The sequence below is a fragment of the Orcinus orca genome, chromosome 16 (genome assembly GCF_937001465.1).
Source record: "Orcinus orca chromosome 16, mOrcOrc1.1, whole genome shotgun sequence".
Lineage (NCBI taxonomy): Eukaryota > Metazoa > Chordata > Mammalia > Artiodactyla > Delphinidae > Orcinus > Orcinus orca.
Window position 1 is genome coordinate 28,932,984 of NC_064574.1, and position 17,002 is coordinate 28,949,985.

The following is a 17,002-nucleotide window of genomic DNA, read 5'->3' on the forward strand; positions in this document are numbered from 1 at the left end:
AGCATTCAATCAGTGGGTCACGATTCTGAGTTCTGTTTTTCTGATTTGGAGGAGGCGTCAGCATTTACACTGCCCTGCATGAAGCCTGTCCTCTCTTGTCCGAATTCATTCATTCATTCATTCATTCATCCATTCACAGCTTGCATACATATATTCTTACTGAGCACCTACTCTATGCCATGCACTGTGTTAGGTGCTGGGGAAACGTGGGTAAAGGAAACTCCGTACCTGACCTTACAGAACTTAACGGTCTCGCGAGGAAGAGACAATCAACCACGCAGGTAAATGTAAAGTTTCAAATCTGTAAGTACTGTGAGAGCGGTTCATGGCATTGTGCTCTGAGGGACATATAATAGAGATGCCTGACTTAACGTGGACTGTGGTGACATGCTTCCCTGGGGTAGCCAGGTTTAGTCTAGGTCGGAACGTGTTGACCAGCTGTGTGTGTGTTGGGGCAGGTGAGGCAGAAGGAACAGGTAGAGGCATTGCAGCCAGAAGGAGCATTGTGACACAGTCTAGGACCTGAGGGAGACAGATGTGGACCAGTCCACATCCCTGCATGTGCTCCTGAGGTGTTTTAAACATGGCCCCAAAGTTCTTTAACACTTTTCTCAGCATCTGTGTCCCCTCTTTCCCTAGAATCTCAGGGAGCCTTGTGACTGCTTTGGCAATTTTCGCATTATTTAGGATATGGGCTGTAACGGAAACCAAATTAACTGGCTGAAATGAGGCAGAAGTTGGTGTCTCTCTCTTATAACAGTCTAGAGGCAGGTAGGACAGCTTGGCTTCACAGGCTGTCCAGGAACCCGTGCTCTTTCTACTTGTGCTTCTCCATTCTTAAGATCCTGCTGTCATACGCATGGTCCAAGACGGCTCTCCAACATATTTGCATTCCAACCAGTGGAAAGGGGGAAAGGTGGAATATGACGGCATATCCCCCTCTCTTTAAGTGCATGACCTAGAAGTTACATACATCTCTTCCTCTTACACCTCATTAGCAACAACCTATTGTATGGCCAAATGTAGCTGCATGGAAGGCTGAGGAATATAATCTTCATTTTGGGTGGCCATTTGCCCAACGGAAAATCAGGCATTCTGTGCCTACTGAAGAAGAGAAAAATGAATATTAAGAGACAAAGTTTAAAAGGGAGATCCCAGCAGTTGCCAGGACACTATGCCACGCATACCCTCTTCACTGTACCACTACCTAGAGAAAGTCAGACTGCAGAGAGTTCTTGGGTCCAATATAAGACTTTGTTTACCTTTTCCTGTGGGGATTCACCAAGGACCTCATGTTTGCACCACCTCTTCTTCACTGCTTTGAGGAAAGGAAAGAAAACATGTGGTGCCCATTTGAGCCACCAGTGTTGATGTACTGGGTAGGCCTGAGGTGAATTGAACGCCAGAACTGATGCATGCTGTGCAACACAAGGAACACTTATTAAACATTTGTAAGATTTTTATAATAACTGGAAGAGTTCGTTTCCAAATTGGTTTTGACTCTATGTTCATAATCTATAGCCTTAGTTATTAATTTTTCCACAAAAATGTGGTTTATTTTCTTACGTGACTTAATATGTTATTGTCGATTAACAACAAAATTGTTAATTTGTTAGTTGTTATTTTAAGCCTAGTTATTAGTTAATAAAAATGTTAAGTGTTCAAATCTTTTAAAATCACCTATTTAGCAACCAGAAGAACTTAGAAATAGTGAGTGACCCTAAGAGGTGGGACTGGGAGAAAGAACAGGAGATTTCACTTTTCCTTTAATATCATTCTTAACTGATTGACTTTATTTTTACTCTGTGTGTGTATTATTTTTATGGTTTATAAAGGAGACAGGGAGTAATTTGAATCTCAAAGTGTAAGCATCCCTGATGACAGGGTGAGTGATTCCTTCCTTGCAGCTCCAAAATCTGAAAAACGGGGGCTTAGATTTCTTTGGGTTTATCTTGTTTGTGTTTCATTCAGCTCCTTGACCGTGTGTTTATATCTTTCAACAAATATGAAAAGTTTTCAGCCATTATTTCTTTAAAAATTTTTTTCTGTACCACTCTGTTTCTCCTGTTCTTCTCAGATTCTGATGACACAATCATTAGCTCTTCTGGAATTGTCCTACAGATCCCTGAAATTCTGTTCATTTTTCCAATCTTTTTTCTCTTTGATGTTCAGATTGGATAATTTTTATTTTTCTGTCTTCACTGACTTGTTTCTCTGCCATCTCTATTCTGCTACACACCCATCCAAGGAGTTTTAAAATCTTTGGTTATTTTTATTTTTCAGTTCTAAGATTTCCATTTTGTTCTTTATATGTTCTATTTATTTGTTTAAACTTTCTATCTTTCTGTTTGTTTCTAGATGGTTTGCTGTACTTGCTGAAGCATTTTTATAGTAGCTGCTTTAAAGACTTTGTCAGATAATTCCAACAGCTGTGTTGTCTCAGCATTGGCATCTGTTGATTGTCTTCCCATAAAATTTGAGATTTCCATGTTTCTTCATATGTCAAGTGATTTGGAATATACCCTGGACATTTTGAATATCATATTATAATACTTGAGTCTTTTAAAAATCCTATAAAGAATGTTGATATTTCTGTTTTAGCAGGAAATTGACCAGATTGGGCTTAGGCTGTGAGTTTCAACCAGCCTTCTGTGGCTTTAATGTTATTTTTATTTCCAGAGCCTTTCCAATGTCATTTGGATCTTTCCCGGGTATGCACCACTCAGTGGTCTATCTGGGACTTGGGCAGTAGTTTATCCTGTAATAAATTCTCAAAGTCCGTGTGAGCTGTTTAGTACTTAACTCACACATGCAAAACAGGGGGAGGAGCCCAGAAGTTCATAAACAATGCTATTGGGTAGCTTTCCTGAACTCTTCCCTGTGATTGCCTCAATAATGTTTGGTTCACTGGGGCTTCCCTTTTTGGTCCTCTAAGCAGAAGTCTGGGATGTTATTTACCCTGTTATGTCAGTCAATTCCCATGACTGCACCTGTATTCAGGACCAAGCAGTGAGTGAAGAGAGAGAAAGAAAAAGCAGCAGGAGTTTGCCCTATGCTCTTGGGGCCATCGCTCCTCTGACTGGAGAGGCAGGTTCCCATCTTTCAGAGTTTTAGCCTCCTACAGGTACAGGCCATCGTTGCTGTTGCTTTAGCTGCCACCCTCATCATAGGATTTCCTGGGGGCTGCAGTGAACGTGAACAGAAAAAAGAAAGAAAAAGCTGGGAGATTGCCCTTATGCTGAGAATTAGGAGACTTTTTCTTGCTCCTCAAATCAGAATTAGAGGGCTTCTCCTAGAGCTTCTCTGTCTGCCCTGGTGTATACTTCCAGTCTTTTGTTTGTTTGTTTTTGGTTGTGCAGCGAGGCTTGTGGGATCTTAGTTCTCTGACCAGGGATCAAACCTGGGCCCTTGGCAGTGAAAGTGTAGAGTCCTAACCACTGGACCTTCAGGGAATTCCTATACTTCTAGTTTTCAAGCTGCACTGAGTCCAGGCTGGGAAGTACTGGAAGAAAAAAATGGTTAACTCACGGCTGGATTGGTAGTACCTCAGATTCTGGTCTGGTTCCTCAATCTACCTGCTACTACTTATTCTTCAGAGTTCTTAAATAGCTACTCTCTGCATTTTGTATGGGTTTTATAGTTGCATTCATTGGAATAAATAAAGTGCAGTGTGCTTACTCTGTCCTACCTGAGCCAGACCCAGTCCTGTTTGATTCTAGAAAGAGCTTTTTCCAGAGACAGAGAGGGAGAGTGATAAAGCCAGTGTAAAATGTTAACAGTTGGGGAATCTGAATGACTATAATGTGAAGTCTTCATACCACTTTTGCAACTTTTTTGTAAGTTTGAAATTATTTTCAAAAAAAATGTTAAACTGGATAAATGTGGCTGGTATGGAAAGTCCTCATTAAAAATGGTAATAAAAAATAACAACAACAACAGAACCATTTCTTTTTATTTAAAACAATCAGTCTGGGGGTAAATATTGAGACAACTCCTCAAAGCTATTTCTTGCCTCCCTATCCCCCTTCCCAAGATGGTGTCTGGGAAGGTAAAGGCTTAAGATCCTCTTGGAACTAGAGGCAGGGGGTGCTGCCTTGGGTGTTCATGTGTAGTACCCATGGAGAGGTGGCCAGTCTGATGTTCCTCTGGGCATCTATGGCTAAAGATGTTTCTGGTTGTCTCTTGACCCCGAATGCAGTCCAATTTGAGCAGGGCTTGATGGGGAAAGCTAGTCTGTGTTCCATGCATTGTCATCTGGGGCAGCTTGAAGGCTGAGGCTGAAATCATCAGAAGGTTCACTCACTCATATGTCTGGTAGTTGATGTAGACTGTTGCTGGGATCTCAGCTTGGTCTCTTGGCCAGGGTCTTAGTCAGCTTGAGCTACCGTAACAAAATACCATAGACCGGGTGGCTTAAAAGACATTTATTTCTCATAGTTCTGGAGGCTGGGAGATCTAAGATCAAGGTGCTAGCCAATTCTGTTCTTGGTGAGGGCCCTCTTCCTGGCTTGCAGACAGCTGCCTTTCTGCTGTATCCTCACATGGTGGAGAGAGGAAGCTCTGGTGTCTCCTCCTTTTCTAATTAGGCATTAATCCTTTCGTGGGGGCTCCACCCTCATAACCTCATCTAAACCTAATTACCTCCCGGGGGCCCCCTCCAAACACCATCACATCAGGGGTTAGGGCTTCAACATATGAATTTCAGAGAGGACACGGATACTCAATCCATGACAGCCAGAATACCTATGTGTGGACTTTCTGTATGGTTGTTTGGCTTCCTCACAGCATGGTGGCTGGGTTCCCATAGGGAGTGTCCCAAGAGAACCAGGTGGAAGCTATATCACATTTTATGACCTAATCTTGGAACTCACATCACATTACTTACTCCATAGTTAACCCCCTTCCTCAGATTAAAGGAAAGGGAAATTAGACCCCACTTCTCAATGGGAGGAGTGTCAAAGTCACATCATTAAGAAGAATGGATGTGGATGGTGGATGTCGGATGGTGGATCTTGTTCTGGCCCTTTTGGGATGTACAATCTGCCACAAAGATCTCAATGATTATTCACATACTGAAATACCTCCAAAACAGTTACTACATAGCAGCAGGGCCCCAGCCCGACCAGATGTGTGGGAAACTTCAGGAAACATTGTATGCCTCACCTAAGATGTAGGGCTTTACTTCCTGGTGTGACTTTTCTCCGGTGCTTTTGATTTCCCCCTTATCCTAACTAACACTGCCCTCCCCAAGATTTGTGAGGAAGCCAGGACACACAGATGTCTACCCACCTGCCTCCCACCCTTAGTGACCCCCACGCTTCTCCCATAGTGGAATCTTTCTTCCCCTCTAGCAAGGCAACAGGTAGCTGACCTGATTGCAAGAAATGCATTGATAGGTGCTTTGCATATAGTGGTTTATACAATCCCCATCCCAATATCACTTTTACCAAAAGGAAAGCTGAGGCTTAGTGACATTGGGTAAGTTGCCTATAGGTAGCCTGAAAAGTGGCCTCCCAAAGAAATCAGGTCGTAATGCCTGGAAACTGTAAATGTTACCTTACATGAAAACAGAACGTTTGCAGGTTAGGCTAATGTTCTTGAGATGGGGAGATTATCCTGGATTATCAGGGTGGGCCCTAAATGTAATCACACGTATGTGAGAGGCAAGCAGAGGGAGACTTCACACACACACACACACACACACACACACACACACACGAAGGGGATGGGATCATGGAGCTGAGAGATTTGAAGATGCTGGCTTTGAAAACTGGAGTGATGCCATCACAAGCCAAGGATTAACAGCCAGAAGCTGGAAGAGCCAAAGAACAGTTTCTCCCCTAGAGCCTCCAGAAGAAGCATGGCCCTGTCGACACCTTGGTTTTACCCCAGTGATACTGATTTTGGACTTCTGGCCTCCAGAACTGAGAGAATAAATTCCTGTTGTTTCAAGCCACCAAGTCTGTGGCCATTTGCTACCACAGCCTCAGGAAACTAATACATCACATAAGGCCAGAAATGTGCCCAGGTCTGTCTGGCCCCAACAGCTCCGCTGCTTCCCGTGCACCGTGGAGCCACAGTGGAGAAAACAAATGCTCCCCTCCACCATGGTGGCACTAATGGAGGTGGAGTGGGTGTGGAGAACCCATTTGGGACCATTATTTGGCTTGGGGAGCATGGTGTGCTTCTAAAAAATTATTGTTAAGTAGATCGACTTTGCTACATGTGGTAGTCTGAAAAATGCTCAGGCTTCTGAATCACTGGGGATCCTAATGTGGGTCCCCAGGCTGGTGGGCAGGGACAACCCAGGATGAGGGATGTGCCACAGATGCTCCTCAGAGGGGACAGCCATGCTGACCTGAAAGTAATATGGTCAGACAGGCTAATAGATTCCAAGTGTTAGGTTAGCATGGATGTAGCAGATGGGAGCACATCAAGCCCTGATGGATGGCAGTTGTTTATCGTTTACATAAGCAGCAGAAGCAAGATCAGCCGTGCTCTCAGCTCCCTGCCTCCCTTGTCCACAGGATGACTTTGAAATGAAAGGGGCCAGACGACGTGCACCAGGACCGACGGGGTTTTACAGCCTGAGCTGTACCCTGCGGGGAGGAGGGCGCGCGGAAGCCCCACCTCATCAGAACCAGGGTAGCCAAGACAGCAGAACGGGCCTCGTGGCAGCTCCTCACAAGACTGCCTGACTTCCCACGTTCCGGCAGATCTCGCGGGTTCCACCAAGGCTTAGGTCAGCTGTGGTTAAGCCTTTCCTCTGTGGTCTAGGTGGATGCGTGCAGTGCTGTCGGGGCACCAGCACAGAGCATTTCCCTACAAATACGAGCCCTTCACAGGGAACAAGGATCCCTGTGAAAGTTTTCAGGGTGAAGTGGGAAGAGCTGTGGGCAGGGGGGTGGGAGTTCTGGGTTCTAGATCCAGCACTGCCAGTGACTTGACGTGTGACTTGGGTAAGTCCGTCCCCCTCTGTGGGCTTCTGTAAAGAGAAGGGGTTTGTCTAGATGACCGCCAAGGCCCAGGAAGGCTGTAACGATCTGTGACTCTAGAACAGTTCCTGGCACATAGTAGAGGCTCAAATGTGAGTTGCTGAATGAAGTATAAGGTCGTGATCGGTGAGGGGGTGGGGGAAATGTTATGCATTGAGGCCTCCCCTCTGTTGGTGGTGAGATGGGGGCAACAGAGGAAGAGGCAGAATGTGTTCACCCCTCTAAAATGCCCAGTGGTGCCCGAACGCTCTTGGGAAGGGCTTAGGGACATTCCTCAGCCAGTGTGGGCTGCTGTCGATTACAGGAGAGCCGAAGTCTAGTCCACAGTTAATTTCCAAACTCTCTGTGAAAGACACAAGTTGCAGAAAGTGGATATCACTCTTGACAGTTCCTCGGAGACTGCCCTGTTGGAGGTGTCTGGCTCTCACTGAGTCCTCCAGGACCATTTTATCCTTCAGCCGCCTTTTCCTTGGATGAGCTCCAGACAAGTCTACTGTGTTTGTATGAAAGGCAGACCCGGTCACCCACAGTGCATAAATTCCCTCCCTCTAAGAGGTGAGGGATGGAACCTGCCTCTCTCCTGATGCCCATTTGGGGAATTCTCCACTGTCTTTATGAATTAGTATAGTAAAATGCACTGATCTTAAGTGTACAGATAGAGTTTTGAAAAATGTATACACAGTTGTAGCCAACACCCCAAACAAGATATGGACCATTGCCATCTCCTTCGAAAGTTCCCTTATGGCCACTTTCCTGTCAACCACCCCACAAGAGGCAATCACTGCTCTGATTTTTATGCCTGCAGATTAGTTCTAGAACAGCACTATTCCATAGAGCTTTCTGCAATGATGGAAATGTTCTATAACTGATACACACACACACATACACACACACATTTACAGTATACACTGGCCACATATGGTTATTAGGTGCTTAAAATGTGGCAAGTGCAACTGAAGACTGAATCTTTTATTCTATTTAATTTTAATTAGTTTAAATGTATAGTGGATAACACTGTATTCTTTGTTTCAACATAACATCTTTGAGATTTGTTCATGTTGTCATTTGCCTCAGGAGTAAGTTTAAAAATTTTTTTGAAATTTATTTATTTATTTGCGGTATGGGGCCTCTCACTGTTGTGGCCTCTCCCGTTGCGGAGCACAGGCTCCGGACGCGCAGGCTCAGTGGCCATGGCTCACAGGCCCAGCCGCTCCGCGGCATGTGGGATCTGCCCGGACCAGGGCACGAACCCGTGTCCCCTGCATCGGCAGGTGGACTCTCAACCACTGCGCCACCAGGGAAGCCCTGAAATTTATTTTTAATTGTGGTAAAATATACATAACATAAAATTCACCATTTTAACCAGTTTTAAGTGTACACTTCAGTGGCATTACATACGTTCACATTGTTGTGCAACCATTATCCACATCCACCTCCAGAACTTTTTTGTAAAACTGAAACTCTGCACCCATTAAACAAAACTCCCTGTTCTCCCCTCTCCCCAGTCCCTGGCAACCACCATTCTATTTTCTGTTGTCCAGCAAGTTTTTTTCCTGCTGAGTTAGCCTTTTACTGCTGAGTAGTGTCTCTCCCTCCCTCTCCTTCTCCCTCTTCCTCTCTCTCTGCTCTGTGTCTGAGTCCAATCCCTGACGGTTAAACGTGCGCGTGACACAATTCAACCACAGCCCTTGGGTTTTGCGCGTTCTCTGTGATTAGAGGAGGCTTGTGGTGGCAGAGCCATGGCTCCTATTCCTCTGGCTCCCACACTCTGGGTGCCCTGCTGGGTAGCTGGTACTGATACTATGTCTGCTCTTTGTGAGCTCCTGATGGGGGACTTGGGTAAGGGCACCCACACTGGCTGAATTCCCATGGGGTGTGCAAATCGCACGCATGTCCTCTCCATCATGTCAGCAAGTTCTCCGATAGCCCAGGGTCTTCTTAACCCAGCTCGTCAGTAAAGAACCGGGCCTAGAACTCAGACTGGGGTGTGCTCTCCTGGCCGGCTGTGAGCTTCCCGGAGCACTGGGGAGGGTGCTGAGCATGTTGGGGTGTCAGGGGAAGAACGCAGGGTTTGGGCAGGACTCCGCATTGCTTCTGTGCTCCTGTGTGACACTGGGCAGGTGACCTTACTCTGAGTGCCAGTTTCCTTCTCTGTGACAGGAGAACAGTAGGCACTCTCATGCATCGTTTGTGGGGACATATATATTAGAATGGCCTTGCAAGAAAGCAGTTCGGCCACACAAATCAATAGCCTTAAATATGTGCTTACCAGACTTGTGGTCAGACAAGTTGACATTGACCCATTTCTCCCTGCTCCTGCCTGTTGAGGAAGACCATAAAGCAAGGGGCAACCAGAGGAGCAACTCTGACAGGTAGTAGAGGAAGGTGAACCGGTTTGGAACCCCAGCACTGGAGGAACAACACAGAGGCAGGACACCTTATGTCCCCCTACCCAACAGAGGAAGGCGACCTGGACCTATCATTTCCCAACCCCCAACCTAGCAACAGAAGGCAGCCCAACAGAAGGCAGCCCAGGTAGGCAGCCCTGGATGAAAGGGGAGCCCCTCTGCCAACATCAGGTGATCCCAACACCACTGGCAAGGGGGGTTGATGGGGAGTCCCACCAACAATAAGCACGCAGGGGAAGCACCCCCCTTCCCCACAGGGAGACATGGGGTGAGCAGGTGGGGCAGGCAGGAGGGATCCTGCCACAGCAAGCAACCACAGCAGGTCTGACACTTCCCTCCCCAGCAAGAGACACACAGCGGCCAGGCCCAAGGAAACCCCTTCCACCCTCTTGGCAGCATAAGCTGAGGCCACTGGGAAACCCAGGAGCACCAGATAAACCAAGCAGAATAAAATAATACCACCAGAGGCTCTGAAAATGAAACTGAACCACAGCCTGCAAAAGTAGTCCAGGACCTGCACGTTCAGCCTAAACAGGGTGATTGGCTGCTAAAATAAAGACTATAACTAGGACCCAGAGTTTCCGAACATACTAGACAAGCAACTGACTCCAACACTGAGTTGAATCCGATGTTAGAATTATCTGACAAGGATTTTAAAGCAGCCATCATAAAAATGTTTCAGTAATCAATGACAGAAACAAGGGGGGGAGAATAGAGAAAATCTCAGCAAGGTAATAGACCTTATAAAAAAAGAGGCTTCAGTAGAAACTCATGTTTAATTTAATACAGATACAGATGGTTACCGATAGAAACATTTATAGGTATGTGTATATTATGGGTTAGTATGCATGCATGTATTTCTTTGCTCTGTTAGCTGAGATGGCCTAAAAGAAAGACACCCAAAGAGCAAAGAGCATACCTAACACCCGGATCTTGGTTTCTAATACCATTCTCCAATAAAAGAAATTGGGGCTCCTTGGATAGATAGTTGATTCTCGAATGAGGGTAGAAATATACAGGATGAGGCTGGAGCATCTTGTAGTGATAGGAAGTTGAAAAGTGCTCAGGCACGCCCCACCCCCCGGAGAATCTAGCAAAGGAGGCTGGGAGGGGCCAGGTGCGTGAGAGTGGGGTAGCCTAGAAGCCCCAAGGGGCCAGTGGGCCCTATGTGGAGGCTCCCAGGAGGACAAAGGCTCAGAGCAGTGGCCACTGGACTTGGCAGTAGAGGTGTTGATGAATGTGACAGAGCAGAAAGGTGGGGCAAAATGATCATCACACCTGGGCTGCGCCGTCTTCACCAGGGCCAAGTGGCTCTGGCCAGGCTGGGCTCCACTCTGCAAACTACTGGGGCTCAACCAGGTTCAGGGGTGGATGAAGCCTCATTTAATACTTTGGTGACAAGTCTCCTCTGTCTGGATGTCACCACAGCCTCATGCTCACAGTCCCCAGGGCAGGAGAGGCATCTGGGGGCGCCATCAGGAACGCATGGCCTCCTCTAAGCAACAAGAGGAAGGAACGAGAGGCACACTTGGGCCTGGGTGCTCAGTCCCACCTCCGCACCTCTGTTTGTATGTGACTCTCTCCTGGAGGGTCTTTTCTCCCCATCTCCCGCCTCTTCAAATCCCACCACCTCTTTGAGTCCTGGCTCAAGGCCTGCTTTCTCTCGAATGCCTTCTCTGCCCCCACTGATCTCTCCGTCTGCCCTGAAAAACTTCTGTGACACAGGGTCATCTCCTATGTGTCCTTCCCGACTTCCTAACTCAGCTGCCACCTCGTTGACGGAGGAAATAGTGACTACTTCTTCTGCCTCCCTACAGAGCCTAGTGATGCTAACAAAAACCACAATAATAATTGCTAACAATTATTGAACAGTTCCTATTATATTAACTCATTTCATCCCTGCAACATCTCTCAAAGGCGGGCTCTATGATTCGTCCCACTTTACAGGCGAGAGGACTGAGGCTCAGAAAAGTTAAGAAGCTGCCCAAGCCACACAGCTCATACATGGAGCCAAGAAATAGGCCAGCTGTTAGGAACCAATGGGGAAAAGTGTACGGTGCACTTAGAACTGTGCCTGGGGTATAGAAAGTGCTCAGCCATCCAGAGAGCATTTACTGAGTGCCTACCATGTGCCAGGCGCTGTGCTGGGTGCTGTGGATTCAGCTGTGAGCAGAGCGAAGTCCCTGCTCTCCTGGTGCTCATAAGCTGTTCCTGCCTAAGCCCTCCCACTGCTGTTCCCTGGACCTGGAACATTCTTCCTCCGGGTACCTGCATGACTCACCCCCTTGCCTCCTTCAGCTCTCTGCTCAAATGTCACCTTATCAGTGAGGCTTCCCCCTGAACTCACCACTTAAAATTGCATCTTGATCTCCCCTTCCCTGCTTCCCCACAGCACACACTTCGGGTCCCTCCTGTGCTCTGCTTACCACTCACCTATGTGTAATGTCTGTTTCCCCCACAGACATCAGTTCTGCGCGGGTGGAGCTTGTGTCTGTCTTTTCCCTGCTGCAGCCCCAGTGCACAGAACTGTGCCCGGCACACAGTAGGGCCTCAATAAATATATGCTGAATGGATGATTAATGTGGCAGGTGGAGGAAATTGTTATGAAGCAAAACGAAGCTGGTTGAAGTTGGGGGTCGAGGAGGCCACTTCCAGGAGGTGACGTTTGAAGAGACCTGAATACAGTGTGTGTGTGTGTGTGTGTGTGTGTGTGTGTGTGTGTGTGTGTGTGTGTGTGTCTATGTGGAGAACAGGCCATGTAAAGATCTGGGCGGAGTGTGTTCCAGGCAGAGAGAAAAGCATGTGCAAAGGTGGGAGGGTGCTGGGTGCATCTGAGGAACAGCAGGGACGCCCAGCGTGGGGGGCAGGGCTGGGGGGGCCCTCAGTCCCCCTCGCTGTGCCCCAGTTTCGTCATCTGCAAAACTGAGGAGACAATGGTACACCCTTCATAAGGTTGTTGTCAGGATTTAATTTCTCATTCTGCTGTGGAAAATTTTCATTTAAGCACTCAGAAGAGTGTTTGGCAGGAAGTAAGCACTCAGTGAATATTAGCTGTCATTATAGAAAAATGTCGGGGAGTATCTACATTAAATGACACATTGCCCCTATCTTGGATGGTGATAGTGGATTATGGAGGCCAGTAACTTTATCTGTGTTTTTTTTTTTATGTTTCAAATGATTAGGTATACCCAGAAAAAATAGCTATTAATATATTTCCTTAAAAAAAGCGTCCTTGTGCAGTGGGGGCATTCTCAGATAGCTTAGGTTTGGAAGAAATAGGGATGATGGTTGTGGAAATGGAGGGTGGAGGAGGGGGAGATGGAGGAAGGAGGGGGAGGGGGAGATGGTGGAGGAGGGGGAGGTACAGATAATTGTGGGGATGGTGGTAAAGGTGATGGCTGCCGGGGGAGGAGTGGTGGAAGACGGTGGTGCAGGCAGTGGTGCATGTGGCTTGGAGCGCTTCGTCTTGTGACCACTTGGAAATAGATACCTTGTAGTGGGATCCTCCGACCTCTCTAAGGAGGGAGCATATTTCACTTTCCATCGAGAGACTACATTGAGTTTCTCTGTGAAACATCAGTTTCCTGTGTCCACCCCCTTGATTGTGGTACAGATGGGCCCCGGTGGCCCACACCAGAACCACCTGGCAATGGCCCGCTGTTACTATAACTCAGCCCGCCCTTGACCTAACTTCTCCTAAAGCAAAGGGCTGTGGCCCCGGAGGACATCTATTCCACCCCTTCTCATTCACTGACCTTCCTGAGGCCCAGCTCCAGAGCCCTGACCACTGAGAAAGGCAGGATCTGTCCCCACTCTGCCCCCAACCAGCTAGACCTGCCAGGTTCCATAAAGCCACCAGGGCTCCAGTGACAAATCTCAGAGGCACAAGGCTGTGTTTCTCTCGACCAGATAGGCTCCCAGTGAGTAGAATTCCTCCTGGATTGAGCTCCAGGTTGGGCTTTGTGAAATGAAAGATTCCAGATCTTTCTTGTGAATCCAGACCCCTCCAGCCACTTCTCTGCATGACGTTTTTCCTGCACACTCGCAGGCAAGGCCTGTGTCTCCCACCAGCTTCTCCATGTCTCTGGTGGCACCACCACAAGCAGCGGCCAGAAGCGGGGCACCCTCCTGGCTTCTCATGCCCCCTTCACCAACTGAGAAAATCCTACTCCCTCCCCACCCCTCAAATCACCCACTTCTCCCTACCCCACTGCCAGCTCCGCAGGCCTGGTTCCATCACTCTCTCATCTCCCACCCTGCCGATTGCAAACCCCTCCATGCTTTTCTCTTTTTCATTTTAAAGTCGTTTACTCATGTGTAACATACATATAGACAATTTCAAAATGAAAAGTGTGCATCTTGATGAATTTTCACAAAGTGAATACACTTGAGAAACCATCACCCAAACAAGAAATAGCATATGACCAGCCTCTAAGTAAGAAGTCCCCTTGGGCCCTTTCCTTGGCTCCTTTTCTTTTCCCAAGGGTACCCTCTATCCTGACTTCCAACACCACAGATTAGTTTTATATAAATGCAATCATGGGGTATTTGCTCTTTTGTGTCTGGATTATTTTGATTAACTTTATGTTTGTGAAATTCATCAGTTATTTGCAGGTAGCAGTCATCGGTTCCCTTGCACTGTTCAGAGTATTCCACTGTGTAAACATACCACGTTTATTTATATATTCTACCGTTAATGGAAACTTTGGCTGTTTCTGTAAAAAAGTTAATAAACAGAAACCGCAATTAAACAGAGTGGGGAGACCAGTAGGGGGAGCTCTCACACCCTGCAATGACAGCAGAGCCCAACAGGAAGAAGAAGTACTCCTCTTCTCTCCTGGCAAGGACTCAGCCAATGAAAAGCCATTGACTCTTTGTTTACTACAGCCCTCCAACTTCCTTTTCCCCTCTATAAAAGCGATCTCCTTTCCTTGCAGTGCAGGGACTTGCACGTGGCTCACCATGGTTGCAGACCCTGAGTTGCAATTCTCTGCTGATCCTGAATAAATCTATCTTTGCTGGAGAAATATCTGGCAGTCTATTTGTTTCATGTCAACATTTCCAGTTTGGGGCTATTGAAATGCCTTTTTTAGACAAATGTGCTCATTTCTCTTGGGTACACACCTAGGAGAATTTGTTTTCCAAGGTGATCCTAACAATTTACACTCTCATCCACAGTGTATGTGTTACCAATCCATTCCCTTCCCCCAGCCAGCATGATCTTTAATAGACAATAAAAGTGCACAGTTCAACATTCTAAAGTTTAAAAAAAACAAAAACAAAAACAGTGTAACATAAATCCTCCTACTCTGTCCCTGAGCCACACAGGTGCCTCCTCTCCCCACAATCACCATTTGGTGTGTCTTTCCAGCGTGTGTGTGGTGTCTATACAGATACAAGCAAATACATATTTGTATCAATTTTATTTTATATGGATGGAAGTGAAAGAAAGCAGAATATGTCATCCCAAAATGTGCCTCTTTGACATAAAAATTATTTTAAACTGAAGACAATTAAGGAGCAGCAAACCCAGAAGATGCTTCCCCCATTTTTCCCCCTAAAGGCAGGATATTCTCCTTTTATTAGAGACAGACTTTTCAGCCCAGAGATGACACCAGAGTAATCTGCGAACAAAGCTTCTTCCATTTGTTCCCTCCCATTTATTTACTTTCCCACAATCTGCCATCTTTGGAAGACTAAAACTGCTTTCCTCTGTCCTGTCATTTCTCTACAAACTTACTGTTCTTTGTTGAAGATCCTGGAATTCTAAGCTGCCATTTTGAATTACAGTAAGTTCCCTACATACGAACCTTCAAGTTTTGAACTTTCAAAGATGCAAATGTGCGTTCACATGTCTGGCATACATTGTCATGTGTGTGCATCCTCTACAAGTGGTTGTACTTTTGTGTACTTTACTGTACTGTATAGAGTATAGTAGTACAGTATCTTTTTTCTCTTTTTGGCTGTGCTGGGTCTTCGTTTCGGTACACAGGTTCTTCATTGCAGTGTGCGGGCTTCTCTAATTGCGGTGCGCAGGCTCCAGAGTGCACAGGCTCGGTAGTTGCGGCGCGCAGGCTTAGTTGCCCCGTGGCTTGTGGGATCTTAGTTCCCCTACCAGGGCTCGAACCTGTGTCCCCTGCATTGGAAGGTGGATTCTTAACCACTGGACCACCAGGGAAGTCCCCATACAGTATCTTTATTTCAAGCCCAAGATGTCTGGAAGCAAGCATAAAACCAGCAGTGGTGTAGCTGGTACTAATAAGAAGAACCAAGCTATAACGATGGAAACAAAAGTGAAAATAATTGAGAGAATGGAGCGAGGCGAAAAGATGGTAGTCGTCGCTTGTTCTTGTAACATGAATCGTTCAACCATTGGCAGGATTCTAAAGAACAAGGACAAGATCATGGAACATATGAAGTCTGCTGTGCCAATGATGTCAACAAAAATATTGAAGAAGTGTGGAAAAGTGATGGAGAAGGTGGAGAAACTTCTCAGTCTGTGGATGCAGGATCGGCATCAGCATCGAGTCCCAGCTCAGCTTAATGCTGATTCAAGAGAAAGCTAAAAGCCTTTATGAAGACTTGAAGAAGAAACACAGTGAAGAAATCAGAGGGTGCATCTTTTACTGTCAGCCATGGCTGGGTTCATCAGTTCAAGCCTAGAGCCAACCTTCAAAACATAAAAGTAAGTGGCGAGGCAGAGAGCGCAGATACAGTAGCTGCCAGGGAATTTCTTGAAATGCTTTGAGAAATTATTGATGAAGGCGTGGATTTACCTGAGTAGGTTTTTAATGTGGATGAGACAGGACTGTACTGGAAGAGGATGTCAGACTGAAGTTACATCAGTAAGGAGGAAAAGTTGATGCCAGGCTATAAAGCAGCAAAGGATAGGCTAACTCTGTTGTTTGGTGGCAATGCTTCTGGTGATATGAAGCTGAAGCCTCTCTTAGTTTGTCATTCAGAGAACCCAAGAGCCCTTAAAAACATACCCAAGGGCTCTCTTCCTGTTGTGTGGAAGAGTAACCCCAAAGCCTGTGTTACACAGGCCATTTTCCAGGACTGGTTTTTCCACCACTTTATCCCAGAGGTAGAGAAATATTGCTTGGAGAAGGACGTCCCATTCAACATTCTTTTGCTGCTCGACAGTGCTCCAGGCCACCCCCCATTCATGGACGACTTTCATCCCAATGTCAAAGTCAAATACTATGTCGCTTATCCAACCTATGGACAAGGGAGTTATAGCGACTTTCAAGACATTATTTACATCACACTTTTCGTCAGGCTGTAAAGGTGAGTGACAATTCAGGAACAACATTTTGACAATTTTGGAAAGACTATAACATCTACAAGGCCATAAAAACATTGACTTGGCTTGGCATGTGTTTATGGCCATCACCATAAATGGGGTTTGGAAGAACCTTTGCCCACAGTTTGTTCATGATTTTTGTGGATTTGAGAAGGTGGATGAGGAGTCCAAAGGGGTCTTCATCCACTTAGTGACCCTCAGCGAGAAGCTGGAGCTAGATCTGCAAGAGGACGACTTCACTGAACTCCTTGCTGTGCAACACGAGGGGCTTACTAATGAAAACTTGATGGAAT